Raw genomic sequence first — 19,152 nt, forward strand, 5'->3', positions numbered from 1 at the left:
GCCTTTGCTGCATCCCAAAGATTTTGAACAGTTGTGTTTTCACTTTCATTGGTTTCCATGTATTTTTTTAATTCTTCTTTAATTTCCTGGTTGACCCATTCATTCTTCAGTAGGATGCTCTTTAGCCTCCATGTATTTGAGTTCTTTCCGACTTCCCTCTTGTGATTGAGTTCTAGTTTCAAAGCATTGTGGTCTGAAAATAGGCAGGGAATGATCCCAATCTTTTGGTACCAGTTGAGACCTGATTTATGACCTAGGATGTGATCGATTCTGGAGAATGTTCCATGGGCACTAGAGAAGAATGTGTATTCCGTTGCTTTGGGGTGGAATGTTCTGAATATGTCTGTGAAGTCCATTTGGTCCAGTGTGTCATTTAAACTCTTTATTTCCTTGTTGATCTTTTGCTTAGACGATCTGTCCATTTCAGTGAGGGGGGTGTTAAAGTCCCCCACTATTATTGTATTGTTGTCGATGTGTTTCTTTGCTTTTGTTATTAATTGCCTTATATAATTGGCTGCTCCCATGTTAGGAGCATAGAGATTTACAATGGTTAGATCTTCTTGTTGGATAGACCCTTTAAGTAGGATATAATGTCCTTCCTCATCTCTTATTACAGTCTTTGGTTTAAAATCTAATTTGTCTGATATAAGGATTGCCACCCCAGCTTTCTTTTGGTGTCCATTAGCATGGTAAATGGTTTTCCACCCCCTCACTTTCAATCCGGGGGTGTCTTTGGTTCTAAAATGAGTCTCTTGCAGACAGCATATTGATGGGTCTTGTTTTTTAATCCAGTCTGATAGCCTGTGTCTTTTGAATGGGGCATTTAGCCCAATTACAGTCAGGGTAACTATTGAAAGGTAGGAATTTAGTGCCACTGTATTGCCTGTAAGGTGACTGTTACCGTATATTGTCTGTGTTCCTTTCTGGTCTATCTTGCTTTTAGAATCTCTCTTTGCTTAGAGGACCCCTTTCAAGATTTCTTGTAGGGCTGGTTTTGTGTTTGCAAATTCCTTTAGTTTTTGTTTGTCCTGAAAGCTTTTTATCTCTCCTTCAGTTTTCAATGATAGCCTAGCTGGATAGAGTATTCTTGGCTGCATATTTTTCTCATTTAGTGCTCTGAATATATCCTGCCAGTTCTTTCTGGTCTGCCAGGTCTCTGTGGATAGGTCTATTGCCAATCTAATGTTTCTACCATTGTAGGTTACATATCTCTTCTCCCGAGCTGCTTTCAGGATTTTCTCTTTGCCTATGAGACTCGTAAGTTTTACTATTAGATGTCGGGGTGTTGACCTATTTTTATTGATTTTGAGAGGGGTTCTCTGTGCTTCCTGGAGTTTGATGCCTGTTTCCTTCCCCAAATTATTGAAGTTCTCTGCTATAATTTGCTCCAAAATACCTTCTGCCCCTCTGTCTCTTTCTTCTTCTTCTGGGATCCCAATTATTCTAATGTTGTTTCGTCTTATGGTATCGCTTATCTCTCGAATTCTGCCCTCGTGATCCAGTAGTTGTTTATTTCTCTTTTTCTCAGCTTCTTTATTGTCCATCATTTGGTCTTGTATATTACTGATTCTCTCTTCTGCCTCATTTATCCTAGCAGTTAGCGCCCCCATTTTTGATTGCACCTCATTAATAGCCTTTTTGATTTCTACTTGGTTAGATTTTAGTTCTTTTACTTCTCCAGAAAGGGTTTCTCTAATAACTTCCATGCTTTTTTCAAGCCCAGCTAGTATCTTTAAGGTGATGATTCTGAACTCTAGATCTGACATCGTACTAATGTCCGTATTGAGTAGGTCCCTGGCAGTCGGTACTACCTCTTGTTCTTTTTGTTGAGGTGATTTTTTTCCATCTTGTCATTTTGTGCAGAGGAGAATAGATTAATGAGAGAAGAAAATGCTAGCAGAGTAACCACGTCCCCAAAAAATATACTCTAAACAAATCAGAAAAGACCTGAAGCAGTGGAAAAAGAAACAGAAAGAGAGAAAAAAGAAAAAGAAAAAAAAGAAAAAGATAAAGATAAAAACAAACAAAACAAATCAACAACAACAAAAAAACCCAGTATGTGATCACATATGATCAGGCTGGTATATAGATCAGTGCCACACACTAGATTTGGGGTGTATTTTGATCTTTTAGAAGAAAATGCCTCCCAAAATTTTAAAGAAAGAAAAACTTATATATGTACAAAAATAAGGGTTGATATGATGAAGGGATGGAATATGACTGTAAAGATGGAAATTATAAAACATTTTATAAAAGGAATTGATAAGAAGTTGTTTGAAAAAAGAAAGAAGAGGATTTAAAAAAAGAAAAAAGAAAAAAAAAGAGAGAATGTGATCAGGCAGGGGAGTAGAAAAAACCATATACTAGAGATTTAGGGTATATTTTAATCTGTTAGAAGAAACTATCTCAAAATTTTAAAGAGAGAACAACTTATATATATATGCCAAAAATACGGGTAAGTACTCTGAAGGGATAGAATATGACTCTAAAAATGAAAAATAAAAATGTTTTTTTAAAAAAGGGATTGATAAGATGTTGGTTGAAAAAGGGAAAAAGAAGAATTCAAAAAAAAAAAGAAAGAAAGACAGTTCAAAAAAACTTAACTTTGAAAGACTCAAGAATCATGGTAAAAAAGGCATGAATTCTATGTGCAGTAGTCCCCTAGCGCTGGAGTTCTGCCATTCTCATTGATCGGTAAACTTGGTCTTGGCCGGCTGTTCTCGCTGATCTTCTGGGGAGGGGCCTGTTGCCGTGGTTTCCAAATGTCTCTGCCGGAGGCGCAAGTGCCCCGCCCTTGCCCCCTCCCGGCTAAGTCATCTGCTCGGGTTTGCTCTCCGGGGCTTTTGTTCCCTGCGAGCTTTCCGTACAGCTTTGGAGGCGGAGAGTGAAAATGGCGGCCCCCCAACCTCCGCCCCAGAGGAGCCGAGAATTCGGGGCCCTGCTCCTCAGTGAGCCCCCAGAGAAAAGCCGTCAGTCACTCCCGTCTCCCCGGTCTCCGGCCGCACTCCGTGCTCGCCCGGCCTGTGACCGCGCGTTTCTATCTCTGGCACCCGACCCCGGGTGGAGTCTGCAAACCCAGCAGATCCCTGCAGTGCACTCCCGCGTGGCTCCTCCCGGGGGAGGAAGGTGAGTCTCCCCGGATCTGCCGCTTGTAGGGTCCCTGCTGGAGGAGCAGTGGCCCGACTGGGCCGCGGATCCCGGTTTATGGCCACCCCGAGCTGAGAGCCCGCGCCTGGGCTCCGCCTCTGCAGCCGGCTTCCCTGCTCCATTACCTGGGAGCTCTGCCACACTCAGGCACCCCCGGTCTTTCTGTGACCCCGAGGGTCCCAAGACCACACTGTCCCGGAGGGCTCCAGCCCCCGCTTAGCCACCAGAGTGACGTCCCTCGGCGGAGCAGACTTTTAAAATTTCCGATTTTGTGCTCCGCGGCTCTATCACTTGCCAGAAGCGGCCGACGGAGGCCCCTCCCCTGCCGTCTATCCTCCCGAATATCGCCTCGGATTCACTTCTCCACACATCCTACCTTCCAGAAAGTGGTCGCTTTTCTGATGAGAGAGTTGTTGCTCTTCTTTTCTTCAATCTCCTGTTGAGTTTGTAGGTGTTCAGAATGATTTGATCCCTATCCAGCTGAATTCCTGAGAGGAGACGAAATCCAGGTCTTCTACTCCTCGGCCATCTTGCTCCGCCCTCCTAATATATACTATTTCTGTAAAGTTTTGCAAAATGCTACTACTGTTGTTCTATTAAAAACTAAGTATTGGGGTGCCTGCATGGCTCAGTCAGTTAAGGGTCAGACTCTTGATTACGGCTCAGGTCATAATTTCAGGGTCATGAGATTGAGCCCCGAGTTGAACCCCACATCGAGCCCTGCCTTGGGCTCTGCTCTCCTGGTATATTCTTTATAGGCTGGCTTCCTGCAGCAGAGAAGGGAGGAGAGTTTAGCTGAAGGGGTGAATGGAAGATATCTGTTACAGTTATGCTGGAGGGACAACTAGCTCCCCAACTTTGGTGGCTTACAATCCCAAAGTCTTCTCACTCAGGCTAAATGTTCAATGTTTGCTCTATTCACTATGGAATTTGTCAGGGGAAGAACACGTAGTTAGAGGCAGCAAGCTTAAAATATCTGAGAAGACTTTCCCATCAGCATTCCTGGTGGTATTTGGAAAATATTATCACTTAACTGTCTCTCTAGGACTTATTCCTGGAAATCTTTGCCTTTCAGGATTCAGATCAAACGGAGAGTAGTTTCTTACTACCAAAATATTAGCCAACTAGCATCAGGCTGTATATCCAAAGTAGACTCAACATCCAGCTTCCAGAACAACTCATAATAGAATAACTTTTCCTTAGTAGAGACGAGATTACCATCACCCTGTTCCTCACTAGTTCTGTATTAATTTGGTTTGACTTCCAGCTGCTGGCAACTGTTTCGCTTTGCCTGAGGGCTTTCTTTGGCCCATGTAGCCTGCTCTGCCTGGGCATGCAACAGCCTCCAAGTGCTGGGGAAATACCACCATTAAGGAGCAGACCTCAGTCAGACCCAGAGGAGTTCCCTCATCCATGGATGGGATGGAGGTGAGGTGCACATTCTAGAGGATCTCTTAGTTTCCTAAGGCCGTAAGGCTGTAGACACTCAAGGGCAACTTGCTTGATAAAACACCTTTTATTGCCTTCCTTCCCTGTCTTTGCTCCCTTCCCCTTTCTCTTACAGTGTCTCCTGGGATCACCTTCCAAATAAACGTTGAGGACTCAAATCTTTGTCTTAGGCTCCACTTCTGGGGGAAGAGAATCTAAGACAGTGTACTTTTTCCTTAGCTTCCTTTTACTTGTACTGTATTGTGAGGCCTGAAAGGGCATCAGGAAGTCTTTGGGCAAATATTGCTGGTAGGTAAAGAGGATGTAAGCAGAGACAAACAACGTAGCCTAAAGTAGTATAATGAAGGCCTTGATTATAAAGCCTTTCACTAAGGATGTGAAAATATTGCAGAATCTTAAGACTTAGAAATTCCTGACAGACATCATTTAGAACATTAAAAAGTAAAATTGTCAACCGTCTGTTGGAAAATAAGCTAAATATAAAATATATTTTAGGTTAATCCACTTCATATATATGTCTTTTGAAAAAGGTTTCATGCTTTACTTTAATCTTTTAATCTGCAAAGGTTGTCAATTATTTATTAGATGGCTTAGTTGCAAGTTCTCTGTCTCCCCCACTTTAGCCAACATGCTAAACATGGTGGAAGAGAGACAGGATGACTGTAATAAATATCTCATTCAGAAAACAGACATTTGCATTATACATAATAATCACTGGTCCACGGTAATGATGAAATCCTTTTGGACAGCTGTTATGAAGTCCTGGCAGTGAGGGATATTCTTTGATTAGAACTTGATTGTTCTCAGAGAGGAACTTCCTTGTCCTCTGTGGTCTCTGGTTCTGCCATCTGGGAGGTTCTTGCTGGTCCATTATGGGACATGGCCACATTTGTAGTGGGTGTTGAGGGCTCTAGAGTTTTTTTGCTGAGTAGTTCCCATCTCTATGAGTCTGGTGGCTTAAGAGTTGCTCAGTCAAGGGCTTTTAAAAAATAAATAAAAATGTATTTTCTATTTTTGCTAGTTTACCAGAAATGATCATTCAGGGGTGTCTGGGTGGCTTAGTCGGTTAAGTGTCTGCCTTCAGCTCAGGTCATGATCTCGGGGTCCTGGGATCAGGCCTGCTTTGGGCTCCCTGCTCAGTGGGGAGCTTGCTTCTCCCTCTCCTGCTCCCCCTGCTTGTGCTCTCTCTCTGTCAAATAAATAAATAAAATCTTAAAAAAAAAAAAAAAGAATGATCATTCAGAGAAGGAAAGGAGCCTACATCTAGGCTTAAACTCCAAACCTCACCAAGAGAAGAAAACAAATCCAATAATAATATTACTCCAATCATGAATATTCTCTTTATGTCTAGCAACATTTATGCCTTGCAGGTGGTGGGGGGGGCAGAGGAAGAAAGGATTAAAGATACAAATTCACAAATAAACATCATTTACATAGATTTATGTAAAATATAGTGCGATATATATTTGACCAACAAGAGGTTCAAAATTATTTATCAAGATTTTATCATATAGGTAATATGTATAAATAAACATTACCTCCTAAACTTCAAAAATTTCAGAGTAGGTTTTTTTTTTTTTAAAGCCACATCAATAAACTAACAAACAAATAAATAGAGACCTAATCAGCAGAAGACTTTTAACTCATAGTTGTTTTGGCAATATAATTTCCTTTAAAATTACTAAGACTTTCATCTCTTTGCTTACTCTTATTTCAATGTGCCAATTGTCACACCTACAATTTTTTGTTAGACATCATTCTTATATCTGATTTATTTCTTTTCTTTTTCATCACAATTTTTTTTTTCCCTCAAGTCAATGACATTTACTTTATGGCCATCAGTCTTGGGTTAAGGGTCTGGCTCAATCTAAACTTTGTCTTCAAATCTTCAGATCTTTAATGATTCAATTAAAAAAATCTTATTCTTTAATGTTTGGGATAACCATTTCCAGCTTTTCAAAGATTAACATTTCTGGATGCTTCCTTATTCCCTTTCATTTTTATGTGTACAGCCAGATATATATTTTAGAGTATTCCTATGTATACACATACACACACACATATTCTATTCATTCTCTATATATTTGTAAAATATTTAATGCTTTACTTTAATCTTTTATTTATATTTTTTAATTTATTTTTAAGTAAGCTCTATTGCCCAGAGTGGGACTTGACCCAGAGCATGCTCTACCAGCTCAGCGAGCCAGGCGCTCCTTCTTTAATCTTTTAATATGCAAAGACTGACAATTATTTATTAGATGGCTGAATTAGTTGCAAGTCTTTTCTGTGGTCATTTCTTCTTCTAATAGCTTACCAAATAAAGCTACTAATATCTAATGCATGCTAATATAATTCTGTTTTCCAGTCTCTTTTCCCAGAGCCGCAGGCTAGAAGGTGTGTGGTTTGCCTCTCCAAATACCATCAGCATCATTATAACTGAATATTTTCTCACTGCCTAACTTGACAATTCATAATTCCAGCCTCTGATATTAGTTTCCTAGTTTCCTTCTGCCAGTAACAGATTTTATATTTTTGGTTACTGCTCACTCTTATTGAAATTTCTCTTTAAGATAACAGTAATTATAGTAGCAAGTAAACTTTGAAATATAAGTGACTTAATCCAACAAGATGTTTGTTTCTTGCTCATGTAAAACCCAATAGTTAGAAGGGACTGAAGGTTATGTTTTATAAAGTGATCTAGCAATCCACACTAGCAACATTCTAGTTTTAAATATATAATTTTCAAGGCACTGACATCTAGCCAGCAGATAGGGAAGGAAGAATAGATACTTGTTTATGGGAGGGTTTTTTTTTTTTTTTCCTCTCTCATTATCTGTATTCATCCTAAGAATCAAAAGCAAGCAAAGTTTGGTCTCATCCGCTCCAAGAATATTTTCTTCCTTCTTAGAATGCACTTTACAGGAGGTTTTTTTTTTTAAATTATGTTATGTTAATCACCATACATTACATCATTAGTTTTTGATGTAGTGTTCCATGATTCATTGTTTGTGTGTAACACCCAGTGCTCCATTCAATAGTGCCCTCTTTAATACCCATCACCAGGCTAACCCATCCCCCCACCCCCTCCCCTCTAGAACCCTCAGTTTGTTTCTCAGAGTCCATAGTCTCTCATGGTTTGTCTCCCCCTCTGATTTCCCCCCCTTCATTTTTCCCTTCCTACCATCTTCTTTTTTTAACATATAATGTATTATTTGTTTCAGAGGTACAGGTCCGTGATTCAACAGTCTTACACAATTCACAGTGCTCACCATAGCACATACCCTCCGCAATGTCTATCACCCAGCCACCTCATCCCTCCCACCCCACCCCCCACTCCAGCAACCCTCAGTTTGTTTCCTGAGATTAAGAATTCCTCATATCAGTGAGATCGTATGATACATGTCTTTCTCTGATTGACTTATTTCACTCAGCATAGTACCCTCCAGTTCCATCCACATCATTGCAAATGGCAAGATTTCATTCCTTTTGATGGCTGCCTAATATTCCATTGTGTGTATATATATATATATATATATATATATATATATACACACACAATGAAGATATATATCACATCTTCTTTATCCATTCATCTGTCGATGGACATCTTGGCTCTTTCCACAGTTTGGCTATTGTGGACATTGCTGCTATAAACATTGGGATGCATGTACCCCTTCAGATCACTACATTTGTATCTTTGGGGTAAATACCCAATAGTATTACCCCAATTTTTTGCTGGGTCATATGGTAGCTCTATTTTCAACTTTTTGAGGAACCTCCATACTGTTTTCCAGAGTGGCTGCTCCAGCTTGCATTCCCACCAACAGTGTAGGAGGGTTCCCCTTTCTTACAGGAGGTTTTTATAGTCCAGCTGAGAAGTAGTACAGATTATTTCTGTTATATTGCACTGGCTTGAAATCAGGCACTTGGCCATACCTAACTGTAAGGTAGCTGTGAGCCCAGAAAGACAACATGTAGATTTTGATGAACCCATAACATTATAGTATTCTTTACTACACTGAATGACTAATTATTGTGATTTTTAAAATTGTCTTTTGCATTAGAGTGCTCTATTATTTATAATTAAGGGCCATGAATACCATACTCCATTAAGAACTATGATTTTCTAATTTCCCACATTATGATATTTAGTCTGAAATAAAATGAATAACTTTAATTTTATGCGTGATATAGTAGAACAAAACATGGATCTGAAAATTAAAGATTAAACTTTTATTTGAAATCTGGTACAAGCTGGCTGTTTTATCTTGGGCAATTTATCTTTAAATTTCCTTTTCTTGTTTATACATTGAATGAACTGCACATGGTGAGTGGCTCTCAACATTGACAAAACTTTTATTATCTTTCCTCCCTCCTCCATCATTATTTACAATGTAAGTAATGCTTTATTGGACTGCAATTTTAATTAAAGATACAGATAACTGCCAATATATATCTTCAGACCAGTGTGATTTGCCATTATTATCACAATGACAGACATGACTATTTTGTTAGGATAGATGATGACAGGGTAATTACTTATTCAAGAGGTACTAAATTATATGGCACTGAGTTCATATAGGCAAATTAGTTTCTAGAATTTTTGAGAAATTTTAAGTTAAATAGTGTACATTCTATCAATGATGGTTATCATAATTAAATAATTTTTCCTAATATGATAAAAATATCTAGTTTTGTATTTTGTATTAAGATATGACTATCATGCATCCATTCCTAGGCACACATTGTACATTTCTTTTTTTTTTTTTAAAGATTTTATTTATTTATTTGAGAGAGAGAGAATGAGAGAGAGCACATGAGAGGGGGGAGGGTCAGAGGGAGAAGCAGACTCCCTGCTGAGCAGGGAGCCTGATGCGGGACTCGATCCAGGGACTCCAGGATCATGACCTGAGCCGAAGGCAGTCGCCTAACCAACTGAGCCACCCAGGCACCCCACACATTGTACATTTCAACATACGGATCCAAATTTCTTATAAGTAAGAAAGTTTTCTTGGATTGTAGTTTTTAGTGTTTGCCCACTCCATGGTTTTGATTTTCTTCATCAGGACCTCCAATTATACTCATGCTAGGTCTTCTTTGTCCTATGTCTATCTCTCAAATTATTTTTAATCTCTTTACTAAGTTTTTTAAATTCTTTTTTCTTTTTTCTATCTTCTATTTTCTGAACATTGCCTCCTGAGTTGTCTATTTACTCTTATATTACTTTCAATTGAGTCTTCATTTCTAAACCTATTACTTTTATTTCTATTTTTTTTTTATGTTGTCTTTCTGTTCTCATTTCTCATCTTCCTGTTTTTTAGCTGTCACATTTCTGAGTTTTCTTGACTGTGAATTATTTTGTTCTTTAATAGCTTTTGCCATTTAATTAATTCTCTTTTATTTTCTTTGAAAAATTAGGTTACACTAATATGAAAATATGTAACATAATGTATAAAATATGAAAACTCTGCTTTACAGACATATTTTTCTTGTGAGTCTTCATATTATATATTTTTTTCCTTCTCTGTTATTTATGTATTTATTTAATATTATTTATTTTACATATTTACTTAATATGGCAGTGGTCACAATTCTTTTCTGTTGTTGATATTGAAATGATTTGGGGATTTCTATACTTCAAAGAAGAGATTCCTGTGTAGGCGGTAGAAGTAGGTTAAGCCAGATTTTCTAGTATTTGGCTCTTCTTTTGTACCCCTCTATTCTTGTTGTTGGTGCAGAGTATTAATAAATATGGTTTCTCCATATAGCCAAATTTACAGTATTTTCAGTCTTGTGCCCTCCACCATTTGTATCTGAATCTTCTCTTCTTTATCCCCTTAGTTTCTGACCTAAGAAATTTATGTTTATTCCAAGAAATTTTACCTCAGTCCAAGGTTCTGTTTTTTTGTTGGGTATTTCTGATATACCCAAGAAGAGTCTTTTAAAACAAAGACCAAAACAAAAGACAAAGAAGAGCATTACATAATGATAAAGAGGTCAATCCAACAAAAGGATATCACATTTGTAAACAGTTATGCACCCAACATAGGAGCATCTAAATATATAAAGCAAATATTAACAAAAATAAAGGGAGAATTAGACAGCAATGATAGTAGGGAACTTTAATATCCCACTTACATCAATGAATAGATTATCCAAATATAAAATCAATATGGAAACATTGGCTTTAAACAACATATTAGACCCAATGGACTTAATATGTACAGAACATTCAACCAGATGGGAGAATATACATTTTTTCAACTACACATGGAATGTTCTCCAGGAAAGATCACATGTCAGGCCAAAGAACAAGTGTCAAGAAACTCAAGAAGATTGAAATAATATCAAATATGTTTTCCAACCACAATGGTAGGAAACTAAAGATCAATTACAAGAAGAAACTGAAAAAAAAAATACACAAAAATGTGGAGACAGCAACATATTATTAAACAATCAATGGGCCAAAAAAAAAATCAAAGAAGAAATAAAAAATTATTTTCAGACAAATGAAAATGGAGACACAAGCTTCTAAAATCTTTGGGATGCAACAAAAGCAGTCTTAACAGGGAAGTTCAGAGCAATACAGGCTCGACTCAAGAAATAAGAAAAATCTCAAGTAAATAATTTAATCTTATATCTGAGGGAACTAGAAAAAGAAGAACAAACAAAGTCCAAAGTTAGAAGGTAGGAAATAATAAAGATCAGAGTGGAAATAAATAAAATAGACACAATATAAAAGGTCAATGAAATTAAGAGCTGATTCTTTGAAAGGACAAACAAAATTAACAAAATTTTAGCCAGACTCATCAAGGAAAAAAGAGAGATGGCCCAAATAAATAAAGTCAAAAATCAAAGAAGAGAAATTACAGCCAATATTACAGCAATATAAAGGATCATAAGAGAATAAATAGTTACATGCCAACAAATTAGATAACTTAGAAAAAAAGGATAATTTCCTAGAAGTGTGTAATCTTCCAAGATGGAAATCATGAAGAATTAGAAAATCTCAATAAACCAATTACTAGTGATGAAATTGAATCAGTAATCAGAAAGTCCCAACAAACAGAAGTCCACTTTTGGATGACTTCAGAGGTGAATTCTACCATACATTTAAAAAGGAGTTAATATCTACCCTCCTCAAATTGTCCCAAAAAATTGAAGATGAGAGAACACTTCTGAACTTATTTTATGAGGTCAGCAACACCCTGATACCAAGACCAGACAAAGACACTACAAAAAAGGAAAATTCCAGATCAATATCCCTGATGAACAGAGAATCAAAAATCTTCAACAAAATACTAGCAAACCAAATTGAACAACACATTAAAAAGATCATATACCATGACCAAGTGGAATCCATTCTAGGGATTCAAAAATCGTTTGACATCACAAATCAATCAACATGATACACCCCATTAACAAAGTGAAGGATAAAATTCTTATGATCATCTCAATAGAGGTAGAAAAAGCATTTGACAAAATTCAACATCTGTTTATGATTTGAAGTCCAAAAAAGTCAAGAGAGGGAACACACCTCAAAATAATAAAGGTCATATATGACAAACCCACAGCTTAATGTTGAAAAGCTGAAAGTGTTTCCTCTAGGATTAGGAATGAGGTGAGGATGCCCACTATTGCTGCTTTTATTCAACATAGTATTGGAAGTCCATATACATACAAGGGGATATTGGTCATAATAAAGAATGGAATCTTGCCATCTGTGACAACATGGATGGAATTAAATTGTATTATGCTAAGTGAAATAAGTATGACAGAGAAAGATAAATATTTTATGACTTACTTATATGTGGAATCTAAAAACCAAAACAAATGAAAAAAAAAAAACAAAAAAAACAAAACCCAAAACAGAAAGAGACTCATAGATACAGAAAACAATCTAGTGCTTGCCAAAGGGGATGTGGGTGTGGACAGATAAAACAGGTGAAGGAGATTAAGAGCTACAAACTTCCAGTTATAAAATAAATAAATAGCAGGGATGTAATTTACAGCATAGGGAATAAAGTCAATAATATTTGAATAATTTTGCATAGTGACAGGGTACCTAGAACTATTGTGATGATCATTTCATAATGTATAAAAATATTAAATGACTATGTTGTATACCTGAAACTAACAATATTGTATGTCAATTATAATTCAATAAAATACTAGTTAGAAATGTCTGACACTTTCTGCTCAAATTTATTTACTTCTAGTTTATACACTGATTAGTAATTAGAGCAAAACTTTGTGCTCAGATTCACTCCACTATATAATTCATTGATTATTTAAACGATTTCTGAGCTAATGAGCTTCACCAATTATTGGCCTGGTGCTGGGTATGTAAAGACAATAAAATTTATTTTTGTGTTTGAAGACCCTACAGTCTTATTGAAAAGATAGGCATCACACTTGCAACTTTCAATGGTATCAGCTTTAACAGAGTTATAAAATAAAATGGAACTGAAGTTAAAAGGATAAAATAACTACATGAAGGGTTCATGAAAGCCTTCTTAGAAGAGATGATACTTGAATTGAGTCTTAAAAGGTGAGTAGGTATTTCCAGGTGGTGAATGTAAGAAAGGACCTTCCAGAAGAGATAGTATGCTTATTATTGTGGTAGGTATTATTGTGCTTAGAAAGTGGTGGTGACTTTAGTAAAACTGGAATTTAGAGTTGTGTTGGTGACTCAAACAAAGGGGACAAGAGTTTAGATGGCATTAGCAAAGGAATACAAGGCCAGAAGTATGGTGGAAGGGCCTTTGGAGCTAAAATAAGAAATGTGGTCTAATGCTATAAGCAATAGGAGCCAAGAAAGGTTTTAAAGTAAGCAAATGACATGATTAGATTTAATTATTAGGATAAAAGCCAGTGTCAGTCAACACCTACCAGGTTGAACAGGGGGTTCTGAGACAGGAAGTGGTTCTAAGAACCTAGATAAAGGGTGATAAAGTTCAGAGTTAAGCACAAAGGATGGAGCAGAGGCTTGGACTTTGTATTTCTAGCTATTTCTATTACAGATCCCAAAATAAAAGGCATGTTCAGACTTTAAAATGTTTTTAGAAGGAAACATAAAGTAAAATAATAACGTGTGAACTTCATACCAAGATTAAATCCTTTCAATTGGATTTTAGTATTTACCAAAAGAGCATATATTGAATGGTCTCAACTTTTGGTCTGCCAAGTTCTTTTTATGTGATAAGAGTATTCAAGAAAGAAGAATCTTTTTTTTCCCAAAAAGAGTGATAATGTCCACTTTAACACTTCCCTAAATATCTCCAACATGAGACAATTGGCATAGACATATCCAGATCTTCTAGAGCTGTCAGTGCTTTTGATGTAAGGCAAAAGCAGTCCAATGAAGAAGTATGTCTGTTCCCATAGTGCTTGCCAAAGTCAAGTCTCAGAGCACAAGTTACTGTTATCTCTTTCATGGGTTTTAAGTGTTCAAGAATATGATTATAAAAAAGAAAAACAAGCTCTCTGGTAAACCACATTTATAACCTCTTGGACTGCAAAGTTCACAGCAAGTGTCTTTCTCTTTTGAAGTCAGTGTATTTCTTGAGAACCAGAAGTGTGCGAGGCACAAGCCTGTGGAAGATAGGAAGGAGGGTAAGAAAGCATGTGAGGAGTTCTGAGCCTGGGGCTCATGGCTCGGCAGGGTACATGGATCTTCAAGACTATAGGCAGGCTACAGAAGGCCTTCCAACTCTCTGAAATCATGGGAATGATGATGGTGGATGTATGGATTTTTCTGGGGAAAGTGTTAATTGCTTTCATCAGATTCTGCAGCTTTAAAGAGCTGACATTTGAAGGTTTGACTGGACACAATGACAATATATATCAGTATATGATAAGAACAAAAAGAGTGGTTCAAAAAATAAGGTTTTCCTACTTCAGAAGGTAGCCATACAATGTTGGGCACGTTTGCCTCTTTGAGCTTCAGGTTTTTTTCCATTACCATGTCCTAGGTTTATTGTGATAATTTTTATAGAACAGTTTGCACAATGCTTGGAAAATGTTTTAATTGCATATTTATGACAAATGTAGATACGACATTTGTTATGCATGTGTATGCATAGTGGCTATAAATATAAAACTTAAGCTTAGTGAATTGTTGAGGATCAGTCATATTTCATTTATGATCATCTCTTGGAAGCTGAAGAAAGAAGATCAAGTAGCAAGAATGTTTATGTTCTGCAAGTACTATTTTTAAGAGGGCAAATGTTAGGTTCTGGTGTTAATCACCTATTGCCATGCCATAAATGAAGAGTTTGAGTCAATGACAATCCCCAGTGGCAACCTTTGGAGTGAATGAGTCAAACTGACATGACATGATAAATTAACTAATTTTTGGGAGAATGTACAACCAATAAGGATCAGGCCCTACTTCTGATGATGAGGATTGTAAGAACATTCTTTAAGAAAATCGAACCCTGGTCAAACGAGGGTTGCTTCTTTTCATATCTTGCTTGTTTGGTGATCCTGGGAGACTCAACTTGATTATTCAACTTCTCCCAACACAAGTAATTGAAATGTGGGGCAGATGGAGCCCTGCATTAGCAAGCCAGAATCAGAGGGTTTGGTCACTACATGACCTCCTTCACCAACACACCAATCCAAGGAAGGAGGTCAGGCTGCACAAGAATCTTGCTTTAGGACCCAGGCAATTTCTTTGTCCACTGCCCTCCACTGATTAGGCCTCTGGCTCAAGACCATGAGTTTTGAAGACTTAATTTAATTGGAGGACCATGACGGGTGTCTATTCTTTCTCCTGGTCTACCTGATCCCTCCATTATTTCCCTGGCTAGCTTATAGGCTACCTAGAAAACTTCATGTCCCTTTTATTTGATTCCCTTGTACTGATGTATGTATATCCTCTCAGACAGGCTTTCCCTTGGACAGAAAAATATTTTGGTAAACCAAAACAAAACAACTTACCCACAAGACAAAGTGATTACTAGTTGGAGATCTGGTTGGAAGATATTAGCCAGCTGTGAAGCAGAAACACATTTTTCTCCATGTTTTTTCATAATAGTATTCATAGTCATATGTAAGTTGGATGGCATGTGGTTAGAGCTGTAAGGAGAGAAAGTGTGCTGTAAGAGAGAGAGCATGGGGCTGTGCAGCAAGGCAGGCTGCGGTTGAGAGCCAGGCCACGGGTTACTAGCTATATCATGGTAGACCATTTACTTCTTAGAAATGTCCTGTCAGTGAAATGTGAATGATAATGTCTGAAAGAGGAATTTTAAGGATTAAAGGTAAAGTGCTTGGCACCACTGAATACTGAGTAAATTAGAAGTATTTTATTGTTTTGTTAATGTTCAATTCTTACTCTACCTTAAAGAAACTTTATATCAAGTACTTTATTTTTATGTATGCAGTCCATGTTTGTTAATCACGTGCTATGTGCATAGTGGTAAGTGCTGGGAAACAAGGGAGTAAAGCAGAATCCACACATTCAAAGACATAATAATCTACCCATCTTGGGGTATTTGTGTGCATGTCCAAAGAGTAGAGCATTATGATTCTTTGTCTTGTTGAAAATTTTATCTAAACAAAATGAAATCAGTGAGTTGGTATTTTCACTGTGTCTGTATAACATAAAAATATGCATATAGCTCATATTTAGGGATGCAGAATATGGGACTTCTAAGGAGCTGAATATTGAGCCCTGAATTACACCAGGGGCACAAAAATGATGAGCCATGTTTGTGTGGCTAGTTTCCTCACGGTATGCTCCTTCACTGTCCCAACAATAACTTAACATTTGTCACATTGGATTCTATCTGAAGTCAACCTGACTTGAGTTTTAGATCCAGGGTCTTCCTTTTCATTCATTTCTTCTCAGAATACCAAGCTCCCCAAATAGATTTACAAGTTTTTAAAAAGATATAATCTATTTTTTTTTACAAAAGGTTCGCCACCAGAACACTGGTGTCATAAAAGCCACCACTAAACCTAAACCAAAATGGGAAAGGAGACGATTCATATCAACATTGCTGTCATGGATGCGTAGATTAGGGCAAGTTTACCACTCCTGCTCATCTGATCTACAAACGTGGTGGGAGTGACAAAAGAACAATTGGAAAACTTGAGAAGGAGGTTGCTGAGATGGGAAAGGGCCCCTTCAAGTATGTCTGGGTTTTGGATAAACTTAAAGCTGAATGTGGACATGATATCACCATTGATATCTCCCTGTGGAAATTCAAGACCAGCAAGTACTATGCGACCATCGCTGATGCCCCCATCGTTGACGCCCTAGGACACAGAGACTCCATCAGAAACATGATTACTGGCACATCTCAGGCTGACTATGGTGTCCTGATTGTCACTGCTAGTGTTGGTGAATTTGAAGCAGGTATCTTCAAGAATGGGCAGTCCTGCGAGCAAGTCCTTCTGGCTTACACACTGGGTGTGAAACAACTAATCATCGGTGTTCACAAAATGGATTCCACTGAGCCACCCTACAGCCAGAAGACATATGAGGAACTGAGTAAGGAAGTCAACACCTACATTAAGGAAATTAGCTACAATCCTGAGACAGTGGCATTTGTGCCAGTTCCTGGTTGGAACGGTGACAACATACATGCTGGAGCCAAGTGCTAACATGCCTTGGTTCAAGGGATGGAAAGTCACCTATAAAAATGGTAATTCCTGGAGAACCATGCTGCTTGAAACCCCAGATTGCATCCTGCCACCAACTCGTCTGACTGACAAGCCCTTGCGTCTGTGCCTCCAGGACATCTACAAAATTCGTCATATTGGTACTGTTCCTGTGGGCTGAGTGCAGACTGTTTTTTTTTGTTTTTTGTTTTTTTTGGTCTGTTTGTTTTTAAGATTTATCGATTTATTTTAGGGAGGAGGGGCAGAAGGAGAGGGAGAGAGAATTCTAAGCAGACTCCATGTTGAGCATGGAGCCCCATGTGGGGCTTGATCTCACGCCCCTAACATCACAACCTGAGCTGAAACCAAGAGCCAGATGCTCAACGGACTGTGCCAACCAGGCATCCCAGAGATTGGTGTTCTTAAACCAGGCATGGTGGTCACTTTTGCTCCAGTCAATGTTATAACTAAAGTAAAATCTGCTGAAACGCACCATGAAGCTTTGAGTGAGGCTATTCCTGGGGACAGTGTGGGCTTCAATGTCAAGAACATATCTGTCAAAGATGTTCGTCATGGTACTGTGGCTGGTGACAGTGAAAATGACCCGCCAACAGAAGCCCCGGGCTTCACAGCTCAGGTGCTTATCCTGAACCGTCCAGCCAAATCAGTGCTGGATATGCACCTGTGCTGGATTGTCACACAGCTCACATTGTTGCACGTTTGCTGAGTTGAAGGAGAAGATTGACCACAGTTCTGGAAAAAAGCTGGAAGGTGGCCCCACGTTCCTGAAATCTGGTGATGCTGCCCTCACTGATATGGTTCCTGGCAAGCCTATGTGTGTTTAGAGCTTCTCTGACTATCCTCCTTGGGGCCATTTTGCTGTTTGTGACAGGAGACAGACTGTTTCTGTGGGTGTCATCAAAGTGGTGGACAAGAAGGCAGTTGGAGCTGGCAAGATCACCAGGTCTGCCCAGAAAGCTCAGAGGCTCTGAGACCTGCCACCCAGTCTTAATCAGTGGTGGAAGAATGGTCTCAAAGCTGTTTGTATCAATTTGCCATTTAGGTTTAATAGTAAAAGACTGGTTAATAATAACAATACATTGTAAAACCTTTAGAAGGAAAAGAGAACGTTTGTGGACCATTTGTTGTGTGTGTGTGTGTGTGGCAGTTTTAAGCTATTAATTTTTTAAAAAAAATTATTTATTTGTCAGAGAGAGTGTGTACACAAGGAATGGCAGGCAGAGGGAGAAGCAGTCTTCCTGCTGAGCAAGGAGCCCGATGCGGGACTCGATCCCAGGACCCTGGGATCATGACCTGAGCCAAAGGCAGACGCTTAACCGACTGAACCACCCAGGTGTCCCATTAAGTTACTAATTTTTAAAATCAATACTTTTTTTTTAAAGATTTTATTTATTTATTTGACAGAGAGAGACACAGCAAGAGAGGGAACACAAGCAGGGGGAGTTGGAGAGGGAGAAGCAGGCTTCCCGTGGGGCAAGGAGCCCGATGGGCTCGATCCCGGGACCCTGGGATCATGACCTGAGCCGAAGGCAGACACTTAATGACTGAGCCACCCAGGCGCCCCTAAAATCAATACTTTTTAATGGAAACAACTTTACCAAAAATCTGTCACATAATTTTGAGACCCATTAAAACAAAAGCTTAATGAGAAAAAAAATTTAAAATGTAAAAGATATAATCGAATTTTGCTCTGGATCACTGTTTCATTGTTTTTGTTGTTGTTTTTTCCAATGTCCAAGAAACTTTTTAATACCTACTTGACAAAATAAGCAAGTAATCATCTATTTTGGGGATGGAAAAAGAGGAGGTGGGAATGAATGTCTGGCCTAACCTCCTGTTATTTAGGCATGGAAATGATTCATTTAGTGATTCTGCCACAATCATAAAACAGCTTTTGCATTGTCTTGGTTTCCCCATGTGTTTTGA

General features: G+C 38.2%; 1 pseudogene; it reads left to right on the forward strand.

Moving 5' to 3' along the window:
* Positions 1 to 16,570: 16,570 nt before the first annotated feature.
* LOC118027275 lies at positions 16,571 to 18,050 on the forward strand (annotated as a pseudogene).
* The last annotated feature ends 1,102 nt before the right edge of the window (positions 18,051 to 19,152 follow it).

This window comes from Mirounga leonina, unplaced genomic scaffold (genome assembly GCF_011800145.1).
Source record: "Mirounga leonina isolate KUSES-001 unplaced genomic scaffold, KU_Mleo_1.0 Mir_366, whole genome shotgun sequence".
Taxonomy (NCBI): Eukaryota; Metazoa; Chordata; class Mammalia; order Carnivora; family Phocidae; genus Mirounga; species Mirounga leonina.